Source organism: Amblyomma maculatum, chromosome 1 (genome assembly GCF_055883805.1).
Source record: "Amblyomma maculatum isolate TAMU_Amacu chromosome 1, ASM5588380v1, whole genome shotgun sequence".
Lineage (NCBI taxonomy): Eukaryota > Metazoa > Arthropoda > Arachnida > Ixodida > Ixodidae > Amblyomma > Amblyomma maculatum.
The window spans coordinates 451095750-451108547 of NC_139344.1; the positions used below are offsets into that span (position 1 = coordinate 451095750).

Here is a 12798-nt window from a genome sequence, read left to right on the forward strand (position 1 = left end):
ACTGGCTCCAAAGAGCTGCGCTCAAAAGGCAGAGAATTCTGGCTAAAATTGTAATATTGATGGGAAAGCGGTTTTGCACAGGTTTTGCTCTTCTGTCGCCTTTTTTGCGTTGTTGGCTGGAAACGGGACAGGCATTTGTCACCATGACAATCACTTCTTTTATTGATTGGTTGCGCAACTGCAGTGCCACACTGCGGTACTTGAAATTTCTAGCAACGCTCCGTTATGCAACGTTGCTGGCAATCTGCAAGCCAATCACAGCTGCGTCACCAGCACAATATGTTTTGTTCGGGTTAGTATCCTTAGGGTTATAATGCCTTCACACTGAAGCTGAAGTCGAGCTCGAGGATGTAAACATGAGCCAATGGGAAAATATCAAGCCGCACTATCAATGGTGCTCTCAGTATAACAAATAATCAACATGTAGCAGAGGTAATGATGCATTCTGCATTCGTCGAGTGCAACCTTGCGCAAAAGGCAATGTGTGTCTCCAGGAAGCGATGTTGTTGCCACTAGGGGTATGTATTGCTCGCTGATTTGATGAGCAAAATAATAATTTATCATGATTACCAAAGTTTATTTTAACATATCGGGAATGGCATGCCGCTCACACAATTCCGTGCGATTTCAATTATGCTTTTTACTTCCGAAATGCCCAAATGAATCGAGGAAATAACACGAAAGGTGCATTCGGAAATGACCGACCGATGGAATTGAGCAGTTATATCATAAGATGGGCATGTACTGTGTTATCGAGGTTTACCAGAGAGGCCACAACTAGGAGTAGGTTTCCTTGTCAATAAGTATATAGCGGGTAATATAGATGAATTCTATAGTATTAATGAGAGGGTTGCAGGCATCGTAATTAGGCTTAATAAGCGGTATAAACTGAAGGTTGTACAGGCCTATGCACCTACATGTAGTTATGATGACCAGGCAGTTGAAAGTTTCTATGAAGATGTAGAATCGGCAATGCGAAAAGTAAAGACGCAGTATACTGTACTAATGGGCGACTTCAATGCCAAGGTAGGGAAAAAACAGGCAGGAGGCAAGGCAGTAGGTGACTATGGCATTGGTTCTAGGAATAGCAGGGGGGAGTTACTAGTTGAGTTTGCAGAGCGCAATAACTTACGAATCATGAATACCTTCTTTAGCAAACGGAAGAACCGAAAATGGACATAGAAAAGTCCTAACGGAGAGACTAAAAATGAAATCGACTTCATAATGTGTTCAACCCCCGCCATTTTGCAGGATGTAGAGGTAATCGGGAAAGTTCGATGTAGTGACCACAGGATGGTGAGGTCCCGAATTAGCCTAAATCTGAAGAAGGAACGCAATAGATTAGTAAGAAAGAAACCAATCAACGAATTAGCGGTGAGGGGGAGGGCAGAAGAGTTCAGGATCTCGCTACAGAATAGGTATTCAGCTCTAACTGAGGATGGCGACATTACCCTAGAGGCAAGGAACAATAATTTCAGAGATATGATTACTGAGTGCGCGGTAGAAGTAGGCGGTAGGATAGTTAGAGAGGATACCGGTAAGCTGTCTAAGGAGACGAAAGATTTGATTAAGAAACGGCAGAGTATGAAAGCTTCCAATCCAACAGACCAGATCGAATTGGCCGAGATATCAAAGCTAACCAATAAGCGCAAGGTGGCCGATATAAGGAAGTATAACATGGAGAAAATTGAGCATGCTGTAAAGAACGGGGGAAGCCTTAAAGCGGTAAAGAAGCAATTGGGCATAGGCAAAAACCAGATGTATGCGATAAGGGACAAGGCGGGCAACGTCATCACTAATATGGACAAGATAGTCAAAGTAGCCGAGGAGTTCTATACAGATCTCTACAGCAGCCAAAGTAGTCAGGACCGTAATGAGATTGGCGGTAGGGAAAAACAGTCAGACGTTCCACCAGTGACGAAGGACGAGGTCAAGAAAGCACTAGAAACTATGAAAAGGGGGAAATAAGCTGGATAGGATCAGATAACTACAGATTTGCTGAAGGACGGGGGGGATATCGTGCTAGAAAAACTGGCCACCCTGTATACGCAGTGCCTGGTGTCATCGACGGTACCGGAAGCATGGAAGAATGCAAACATTATCCTCATTCACAAGAAAGGGGACTCTAAGGACCTTAAAAATTACAGACCAATCAGCTTACTGTCTGTTACGTATAAGGTATTTACTAAGGTAATCGGTAATAGAATCAGGACAACCTTAGACTGCAATCAAGCAAAGGATCAAGCAGGGTTTCGGAATCGGCACTCTACTATCGATCATATCCATACCATCAATCAGGTGATAGAAAAATGCGCGGAATATAACCAGCCCTTATACATAGCATTCATTGATTACGAAAAAGCATTTGACTCAGTTGAAACCTCGGCGGTGATGCAGGCATTGCGAAATCAGGGGGTAGACGAGCCGTACGTGAAAGTGCTGGAAGATATATATAGTGGCTGCACAGCAACCATAGTTCTGCATAAAGAAAGTAACAAAATTCCCATAAAGAAAGGTGTTAGGCAAGGAGACACAATCTCCCCAGTACTATTCACAGCTTGTTTAGAGGAAGTATTCAGAGACTTGGAATGGGAGCAGTTAGGGATAAGGCTAGATGGAGAATACCTCAGTAATCTGCGATTTGCTGATGACATTGCCTTGCTAAGCAACTCGGGAGATGAACTGCAAATAATGATTGATGACCTAGACAGGAAAAGTAGAAAGGTAGGCTTGAAAATCAATATGCAGAAGACTAAGGTAATGTTCAACAGCCTCGGGAAGGAACAGGAGTTTACATTAGGTAGCGAAATACTGGAAGTAGTAGGCGAATATATCTACTTAGGACAGGTAGTAACCGCAGATCCGGACCATGAAAAGGAAATAACAAGAAGAATAAGATTGGGATGGAGCGGATTTGGCAAGCACTCGCAGATTATGACTAGCAGCTTACCGGTATCGCTCAAGAGGAAAGTATACAACAGTTGCATCTTGCCTGTACTCACCTATGGGGCTGAAACGTGGAGGCTAACCAAGAGAGTTCTACTTAAGTTGAGGACAACCCAGAGGGCTATGGAACGAAAAATGGTAGGGGTAACATTAAGAGATAGAAAGCGTGCAGAGTGGGTAAGAGAAATAACTCAAGTTAACGACATTCTAGTGGAAATTAAGAAGAAGAAATGGACATGGGCAGGACATGTAGTGCGAAGGGAGGATAACCGATGGTCGCTGAGGGTAACAAACTGGATTCCAAGGAAAGGAAAGCGTAGCAGGGGGCGGCAGAAAGTTAGGTGGGCGGATGAGATTAAGAAGTTCGCAGGGGTCAAGTGGATGCAGCTAGCACAGAACCGGGTTAAGTGGAGAGATATGGGAGAGGCCTTCGCCCTGCAGTGGGTATAATCAGGCTGATGATGATGATGATGATGAATCATAAGCTCCATCAATTCGAGCCTGATCTCGCAGTTCTCATTATTGTCACGTTTCGGTAATACCACTACCGTTCCTACATGACGGCTTCATTTCTTATTGATGGTTTGGCTTGGTTCAGTGGGTTCAACTCTGCTATCAGGAGCACAGTAATTGGGGGGCTCCGAAAATTTATACCACTTGAGGTTTTTAACTCGCACTGACATCGCACATCACACGGGTGCCTACCTGTTTGTCTCCACCGAGAAGTGGGTACCGAAGTCGGAATTCGATTCCGCATCCTTGGGCGCAGCCGTCGAGTGCCCTAACCACTGCACCACCGCTGCGGGGGCCTATTTCCTCGCGAAGCTAATGGTATGTGTACCATTAATGCACAATGAAGGCTAAAAGCATTTTCAAACCTTGAGCAGCGTGACCCTTGGCACCATGAGAAAAATGAAGCAACGATAAAAAGTTTGGCACAACAATATTTTAAAATTTCTTATGATAATCTAATTATTTGCATTGTTAACAGCAAATATCAAATCTTTTTAGAATTTTGATATTAAACATTTTAAACAGCAAATATTAAACATCAAATGCATAGCACATTGAAACCCATCGACTGTACAATAGAGTGACGATTGCTAGATAGTTTATACCCAATTTTTGTAGCGAGCGCTACATTGAGCTACGGTAGCCGGGGAAGGCTAGTTGTGCGCATGTTGCATTACCATTAAAACCGGAGAGGAGCAGCAGGTGCGGCGTGTACTTCGCCATCGGCGCGAACGCCATAGACGCCTGCTCGCTCCACCATCGGCGCCGCGCGTGATGTCAAGTCGATGATCAGTTGTGCGCATCCACCGATCCCAAGGTAATCAGACAGACCCTACAGGTGCGCCGCGCGTTTTGTCGCCGCCTCGTCACACGCCGCTCTATCAACCGAACCGCGCGTTGCATGCGCAGCATTGCGTATAAAAGGCGGATATGAAATAGGCGGCTGTATCACAACGTTAGACATAGAGAAGGGGAGTACAGCCGCTGATAAACTGCGGTAGAGATAAGAGAACATTCACTCTTCCTATCCTAATGTTGTGTCCGAATCTTGGCTGCTCAACAAAGAGAAAACGAGAGTAAGAAGGTGAAGAGAGCAGTAGAAACGCCTCAACAAATAGAGAAACGGCTTGCCAAACAGAGATGCTAGACTGCCGAGCGTAATAGACGGAGCATAGCCACGGAGATGGAGCCTATGAAAGACGTCAGTTAAGGGGAACCAACACAAGAGGATGTGAATGCCCGTCATGTGAGTGATCACGCCAATCGACATGTCTCTCGTTGCTAAACACACAGTCACCACAACAAGCTCGCCAGCAAAACGTACCACACGATATATATAATATCCTAACCGAGCTAAGCCACTGCCAACTTTTTTCTCTCCCCTGTTTCGCTTTCGGAATTACCACCCGAGCGATGACTGCGACGATGAATATCCATTCGACACTTTATTTCACTACTACAGCAAACTTGTACTGTCTCAAAACCCGAATCTGAACTAATGGGCAAGCAGCGAGTATATTACAGATGCTCTTACATTCTGCCCACGAACTACATTATTTGCATATGACCTAACAGCGCACTTAAACAAAGGTATAGAAAACACACAAGCGCTCATGCAATGTCTTCTCACTTCAGGAGGGAATGCGAACGACACAAAAACAAATACATGAGTAATATTAAACACAATCAAATCAACTCACACCGGTACACAATTATAAAGCATCAAATAGAATAAAAATAAACATAAGGCATCCAATAAAGTATCTATCCGCCGCGGAACTAGGCCCTTCTAGCGACCTTCAAACGTCCATCTCGAGCTTATTCAAGGCCACCGAACTGCTGCGCACACAAGTGTCGGCTGTTTCTCAGATATCATAATTCCTTACAATTTGACGGACCAGCTGGTCTTGTCGTGATACCGAACTAATGTTACATTGTTACTGAAGTATGAAGTGGACTGGCAAGTTCCGCACTCAGTGGCCAGTTTCAACGAGCCAGATCCTCCCAGTGAGGGAATGCCTGAGGGTACACAGTGGCCTCAAGAACGTGGGGACTTGGCAAGTGCATGTTTAGAATGAGCGGAGGGCTATGGTGGGTAAGCTTAATGAATCGCGTTGGATAATAATGCTACCCACCCCACCGAAAAAAAAAGAGGCCAGATAAGGGACATCTTGCTGCTTGTAGGTGCGACTATGATAAAAATAAGGAAACTTTGCTTAGCTTTGGGCCGAAGTTCTCCTTTGTTGAAGAAATGTTTCTTTCTATGTAACCGCAGCGTACATCACCACCACCCTTCGATAGTGGGAGCAGTGCCAGCTGGAAGAGGAGGTAGTTCCCCTTAGCGGAAGCGGCAACAGCGATGAGTGCGCCACTAACACTGCTACGCTGCTTCCCGCGATAGGACGACAAGGAAAGCCTTCTGGATGGCAACGCGAGTGGTCATCTCTCGCCTCTTCTCCAGGCAAATGCTGGAGCATAGCTGACAGAGTATGGAGCGCCAAAGACAAACCTCATCGTCATGGCTGCTTGCCCGCTGGTTCCAGGCTGCGAAGAGCTCGGTATTTACCGCATGCTCTCAGCGCTCCCGCACCAGACGCCATGGTATGGCTTTTTTTTTTTTGAAGAAATTAGCGCGCACGGGAGGTCCTGGCCGCATTACCGGCGCGAGCAAATGTTCGCTGTCGAAGTTGTACCCCCATTTCCAGCCGTTGAGTCCAGGATCCCTACTTACGTAGTTTTCTCCTTTCAAGGAAAATCTTGTTGATATTGTACAGTTAGCGAGCAGGCTAGGATTATTAGCAAGTGAGATAAATGGCATTCGACCGTTCACGACCCTTTGGCGTCTGGCGCTGCATCCGCGGAGCTGAAGCGGGGTGATAGGCCGCCCCCCTCAGCTGCTCCAATTGCAGCCCAACGTGGGACAAATGCTTGGGGATAATGTACATGAGTCAATTCACGTCGTGGAGTGCCTACCGTTCCTTGAACAGCATTAGGCCTGACCCGAAATCGGCGTGTTATCGGAGCTACACTGTAAAAACAAAAACACCTTATTAGGTGTTTTCGCATGTCTATAACTAACACCCATGCACCCTTGAAAAAAAGTGGCTTCAGAGTGCCAGTACACCCTCAAAGATGGTGCTTCGGTTGGTCATAACACCCTTCTATGGGGCCAATGCACTGGGGTATTTTCATCACCTTTACACCCTATTGCAGGGTGGAAGCAGTGGCATTGCACCCTTACACCCGTTTATAAAAATCAGTGCGGATAACGTCCATATATTGCATTCCCTAATTAGGAATTACTTTTGCCACTACACGTTCCTTAATGCTTTTCCTATGTGCACATTTGCAATCAAGCTTAATGGTATTCCTTTTAACCACCTGTAATGCCAAATGAGCATGTAAAGAGATGCTGCATGCCATTATTTTGACATCTCGAATGGCCCATGCCAGTATGATTGTTTTTTCAAATTCACAGAGCATGTTACAAAAAAATGTCACACAGAAGGAAACTGGAAGTCTTTTATTCGGCATAGAAGGGTCAGGGTTCGGGCTAGCGGGTGCTCGGGTGCTGGTGGAGGGGGGGGGGGGGGGGCAGGGGGGCACTTGTGTTCTGTTTCTTCATTGATGCGCGCTATGGAACCTCATTTATTTAACAATACTGCCACTCTCCACCGAGAGCCTAGCAGACGGGCAAAAACATACATGGCATGTATGTAAATACCTAAAAAAATGAAAGAAGCAAAACAGTTCCAACAAATGCAGACAACAAAGTATACAATTTTTTTTTTCAAAAAGAGAACCGAACAATGAACACAACAGCATGGTGACATTTCTGAAAAAACAACAACAAAACGTTTAGTCGTATGCAACAATAATCGCAGTACACAATATTAATACTATGCTTTGTCAGTGTCAACGCGTGCGCTTGCATAAAATTCGGCCTTAAGCGATGAAATAAAGCGTCGTGCAACGCATCTTGGCTTCGACACGCAGACGCCCAAAAAGAGATGCTCTATAAAGCAGCACAAATTGTCGGACCCCTTGTCATATGTCAGATTGAACAGCCAAAATCGACCCATTATTGGAACAATACCCTAAGTAGAGTCGATGACTCAAAGAAGCTTCCGCTGCTGAATGAAGGGGAAATGCTCTTCAGCTTCTTTGATGCTGCTCCCAGTATATCCGAGGCACGGCGTGGCAGGCTTTTCTTCCTGTTCCTTGATAAAATTGTGAAAGAAGTGCATAACAGAGCAGCTGCATAAATATGCACTGCACCTGGCAAAAAGCAAATTCAACATATTTTCTACTCTATATTTAGAATACGCCAATGCCCCTTTAGTGTACAGCAGTGTGCTGGAAAAGGGCCCTATCGGAAACCACTGGTGGTTATCTCACAATTAAGAATGCAGAGTATACTGTTATGGTTGGTTCAGGAGGCACAAAGCCAGCAGTCTGATCAAGTCATAAATGAGAGCACATAAGGTTAACCCATTTTTATTCATGCAGCATGCTGTTGCATGGTAATTTTAGATTATGCAACCTATTTTATCAAACAAAAATGGCTACACTCATCAAAAGCACCTGGGTTAGAGAACTTCAATGCTGCCCCACGAACTTTTCATTTCACATGAACTGGAATGCTTATTATGATAGTTAAATATGTAAATAAACAATAAACAGCACTGGAGCACGGTGTTTACTACTAAAATATTAACAGCTGGCTCAATTGAAGGCTTCACACAAGGCCTACAGCATACCCTGCACTGGCCAAGTAGATACTGCAGAACCAAACAAAAAAAAAAACATGGAAAGAGCATACTTAGTAATGAGGCACTACAAAAAAAAAAAAAAAAAACAAAGTGCATGTAATACATAACACATAATGCATTTCTGAACTTTTGCACGTCTTCTTGTGCTAAGTATGAACCAGCCATGCCCTAGGTCATCGCAATGCTTCCTGAAGTGTTTACATTTAAGGTTTAGTAACAAGGAAAAAGTGTTCTCGCTGCTCTATGTGGCAGTTCTGAAACTTCATCAAACATTATTCATTGAAAGTGTACACTGGAGCTTTGAGTTGAGCGACAATTACATGTGCAACAGCAGAGCATTACCAAACAACCAAACAGCAGAAGCTCTAAAAAATGTCAACACTGAAGCATGGCATGTTAAAACATTTTCCACGCATAGCACATTGTATGCATAGACATTCAGAACATCAGTGGTGAGCCTCAAGAGGCGACAGGAAGCTCAAGTGTTCAAGACGTTGTAATCGTTATAGCGGCAGGCAGTCTGAGCACTTTGAAATACTAAAGGTTCGAATACTAAAAATATGTTGACTAACTTGAAATGCAAAAATAACAATTTGGATTTATTGAGAATGTTTACTATAAATGAGAATGTCTATGACAGTGCCACATGGTTAATGCATGAAATGTTAGCATCTGTAGTTGAAGGCATTATATTTATACAGCATGAACCTTGAAACACAGCAGTATTTTCTCCCAACCAATGTGGTAAACCTAATCTCAGAAAAATTAAAATTATTACATCATTTCAAACTTGGCTAGCAAATTACAGCATTTTTTTAAAACAACTATTAAACTGCATTACCCACCTTCAAAAGCCTGTAGGATAAGACAATGTGGCAAATATTTCTTTTGAAGCAGTCTCAGATTATATATTCCAGACATTAGGAACATGTCAGGTACTAGCATGCATGAGCAGGTTGAGAGACCCCTTTCCAGCAAATGCTAAACCCCACCAAGCTGCCTGCAAGAGCCATCTGATAAAGCACTGCTGGTGCACTGCAGCAGAGTGCTTAGTCAAATGGCACACTGCACCAATCTTGACATTACCAGTGCTTCATCAGGTGACTCTTGTATGCAATACGACGTGGTAAGCATGTGATGGCAAGAGTCTCTTAAAAGTGCTTTTGATTGTACTTACAGTGCAAATAACCCTTTCACAGCAAAGAATTCACAGTTGTGATGAAAACTTGTGTAGTATTTCTATTTGAATTATGAACCACTAATACATATTACAAGTTAGACTGTAAACCATTTTAGAAACAAAGAAAATTCGCTAATATTGTCAGTTTCAAGTAGGCTTCCTGAATATTAAAATGACAAAGAGAAAACTTACAAATGATAAAAACAACATCCAGAGCTCCCGGCTGGTTCCCAATGTTTGCCTAGAGTTGCAGAATGCATACTGTCTGTACATCTACAATAGAAATAAGCAACATAACAATGGTGTACCTCCTTGCAGGTAAAAAGAGACAGCCGAGTTTTGAGGCGATAATTTATTGTCTAATTTAGGCATGCGAATAAACAAAAGTGAAAACATGTAGAGGCACGCAAACTGAAAGCCAAACATCTGACAGCAAAAATTAGCAAAGCTTGTGAAGATTTGAATCAGGTATCACCTAATTCTCTGCTACTAGTTGAACAGATTCGAAAGGGCTGCACCATTACAATGGAGAAGAACAATAGGTAATTTAAATTTAGCTAATGCGAAAATTGTTACACATGAAGAAATTCACAGGCTAGTTATGGTCTTATTATTCTTTCTGATGCTCAGCCATGTTTTTAGTATATCTATAAGGCAATGCAAAATGGCAAAAATGTAGGCATTTAGCGAAAAACTGCCAATTAGATATCACATGCAGCAAACAGAATGAAACAGCTGAATACTTACGCTTCTTTCTCCTTTCACGCATTTCCTCAGAACATACTTCGAGCACCCGGGCAATGTCCTTTTTTCTTGCACGAATGGTGTCCTTCAAAACCAAGACAAGTGTCTTGTTAAGGCCGATTTCAACTGCCTCTTTGCCGTCCTTCTTGATCAGCATGTTGAAGTCATGTAACTGCAAGTTTGTGTGAATGGTAGGCATAAAGAATTCATTTTACTCAATGTTTCAAGTAACTGAATAATAAAAATCATTGTACAAAAGCTAAGGCAATTGATGCCTTTGTACATATCTGAAAAAAAAAAAAAAAACTGGCATTAGCAAACAGCAAATACAAATATTTACTAAGGCTAGAAAACTGCAAAAACCATCAGTATTTTGCCACTCATCGCCAAACTGCAAGCAATATTAAGGAAAGTCTAATATAAAAAATAACTAAGCAAAAATTATGATCCGCCTTCCCTCAACTTGGCACACGGCTGAATGGCAATAAAATATGTAATATATCTCTAAACTAAGGGTCCCCACTCAGCTTTAAAAAGTAGGCTTCAATTCTTAGAGACAATCTACAGACATGCATCGTTAGCATATGAAAGTCAAATTGTTTTCTGGGCCCTTTAAATCAGTAAGCTGCTTTCAACATATACATTACAAATTTTTTAATAACAGTAAGTCACAAATTTGCCTGCAATATGCGCACTGTGATGGGCAAAGAAGGTAAACATATGCGACTAAGGCTATGATAAACGCTTCATATGTACATTTAAGCAAAAGACAAAAAAAAAGTAAACATCTGGTCAGAATCAAACTCTGTAATAGCAACATCCGGTACAATATTTGGCCACGGAATTCAAGCTGTCGACCTCTACTTGGATGCTGAGGCATCAGTATCGAATATCCATTTATTCTAGTCTAAAGACACTACAAAAATCAAGTAATGCGGTCAAACAGTTATGTTGAAATGTGATCACAAAAATAATGAAAACTGGATGGTTTGAACCACATCAGCTGACTTAGCACGTGTACAAGTGCCTTAATTGAAGTCTTGCTGAAAATAAAATACGTACCTAAATGATTCTTCGAGAGCGAAGGTAAACGCCATAACAAAAACAGCATAATAAAAATGCAAATTCACTCTCCATGCAACCGCAAAATATAGTCCCCGTAAAATGAAAAATGCTCCCATTGTGATTAAAAAAGGCAAATCCAGACGCGGGGAAGTTAACATAGGCTGATGATAGCGGCATATAGTTTACGCAGTTTGGAATAAACTATTATGCAACCAGGCCGGCCGACCAGCGCACTTCGATGCCGAGAGCACGAGCGCAGAGGCGTGCCGCGCTGTACGGCCGCCGAGAACGAACATAGCCTCCTCGAACAAAAAGTTTAAACCAGAAGGGCTGCGGGAGGACGCTCCCCGAGCAGCAGGACGGTGCGCGCCTATGCTCTGAGTAAACAAAAAAAAAAGGGGGGGGGGGGGGTCGCAGCGCTCCGAGTGAAAGAAGACGACGAAGCATGAAAGAGGTTTCAGGAGAGCGAGCGCAAAGTGTAAGAGATAAGGGAGGAGGGAGGAGGGGGGAGTCGAGAGTGCTAGGAGAATTAAGGTAGTACGCCAACATGACCTTGCCGCACGAACGGAAACGGTAGAACAAAACCGAGTCGTTGCGAACTGAGCGCAAGTATCAAACTGTCAAGAAACGAAAATCGTTTCGTGAACCTCCTGTGCGTACAAAATGCAAGGAAACGTAGCACATACATTATTTCTGTTCAATAAAGTTGAGACTGATGTTCTTGCGCGAAATCTGCGTAACTCGCCGCGACATCTACCACATGTGCGATGTCATTTTGGCAGCCAGGTGAAAACAAGCGCGTGTCTCACGTTTTCATTTCAGCACATTCTGGAGCGTTCCGACACAAAAAGACACAGAATGCAGCAATCCGGTAGGACACTCTTCCCACAAAGCGCAATATGCGTGAGAATAGGCTTACCTTTACAGACGATTGCGTCAGCCGCAAAGTACGCTGTCCGCCTTCGTATCACCGGCACCGAACCAACCAGTGCGATTTCAGCGCGAGTGCAATGTAGCCGGCGCATATACCTCTTAGTCACGCAGAAAAAAAAAATCGTCCATGCCTTCTTTTTTCAAACATCTCAAACATAAAGCGGTGCAGCAGTCCTTCGGCCTGAGCAAAGCAAAAAGAAGCCCGGACACTTGCCGACACGATAAATGCCCGTTTGCGTTAAACACCACATGTAGAAGGCACTTCACAAGCGTACACACTTCTGTAACACATATGCATGGGAAATGCAACACATTTCACGAGGGTACACAATCGAAGAAGCACATTCAGCATTCGCCCAAACGTGGTCGAAACGCACCCCACAATGCTAACGGCCATATTGTGAAATTTGAAAAGAGCGTTGGTAGCTACCGGCGGCCTCCTGGCGGTGAAATTTTGTTTCAGTTTCTGTTTCATTTTTAGAAAGCACTCGTGTGTAATTTTAATTTTAGCGTTACTTTTGGTGCTTTATTTAGGTGTTGGGTTATATTAGCAGCGCCGCTTGTGTATAAAAGGCTACGAAGTTACGCAGCCATATACCACCAGCATGTTAGGTGATATTGCTTGCCCGTAACACCCTAAGGCAT

General features: G+C 43.4%; 1 long non-coding RNA gene across 1 annotated transcript; it reads right to left on the reverse strand.

Moving 5' to 3' along the window:
• Positions 1-6718: 6718 nt before the first annotated feature.
• Positions 6719-10306, reverse strand: LOC146209646 (uncharacterized). Its single transcript, XR_014703463.1, has 3 exons — positions 10159-10306; positions 9604-9684; positions 6719-7679 (listed from the first exon to the last, which is right to left on the reverse strand). It is a non-coding gene; the product is annotated as an uncharacterized LOC146209646 (long non-coding RNA).
• Positions 10307-12798: the final 2492 nt, after the last annotated feature.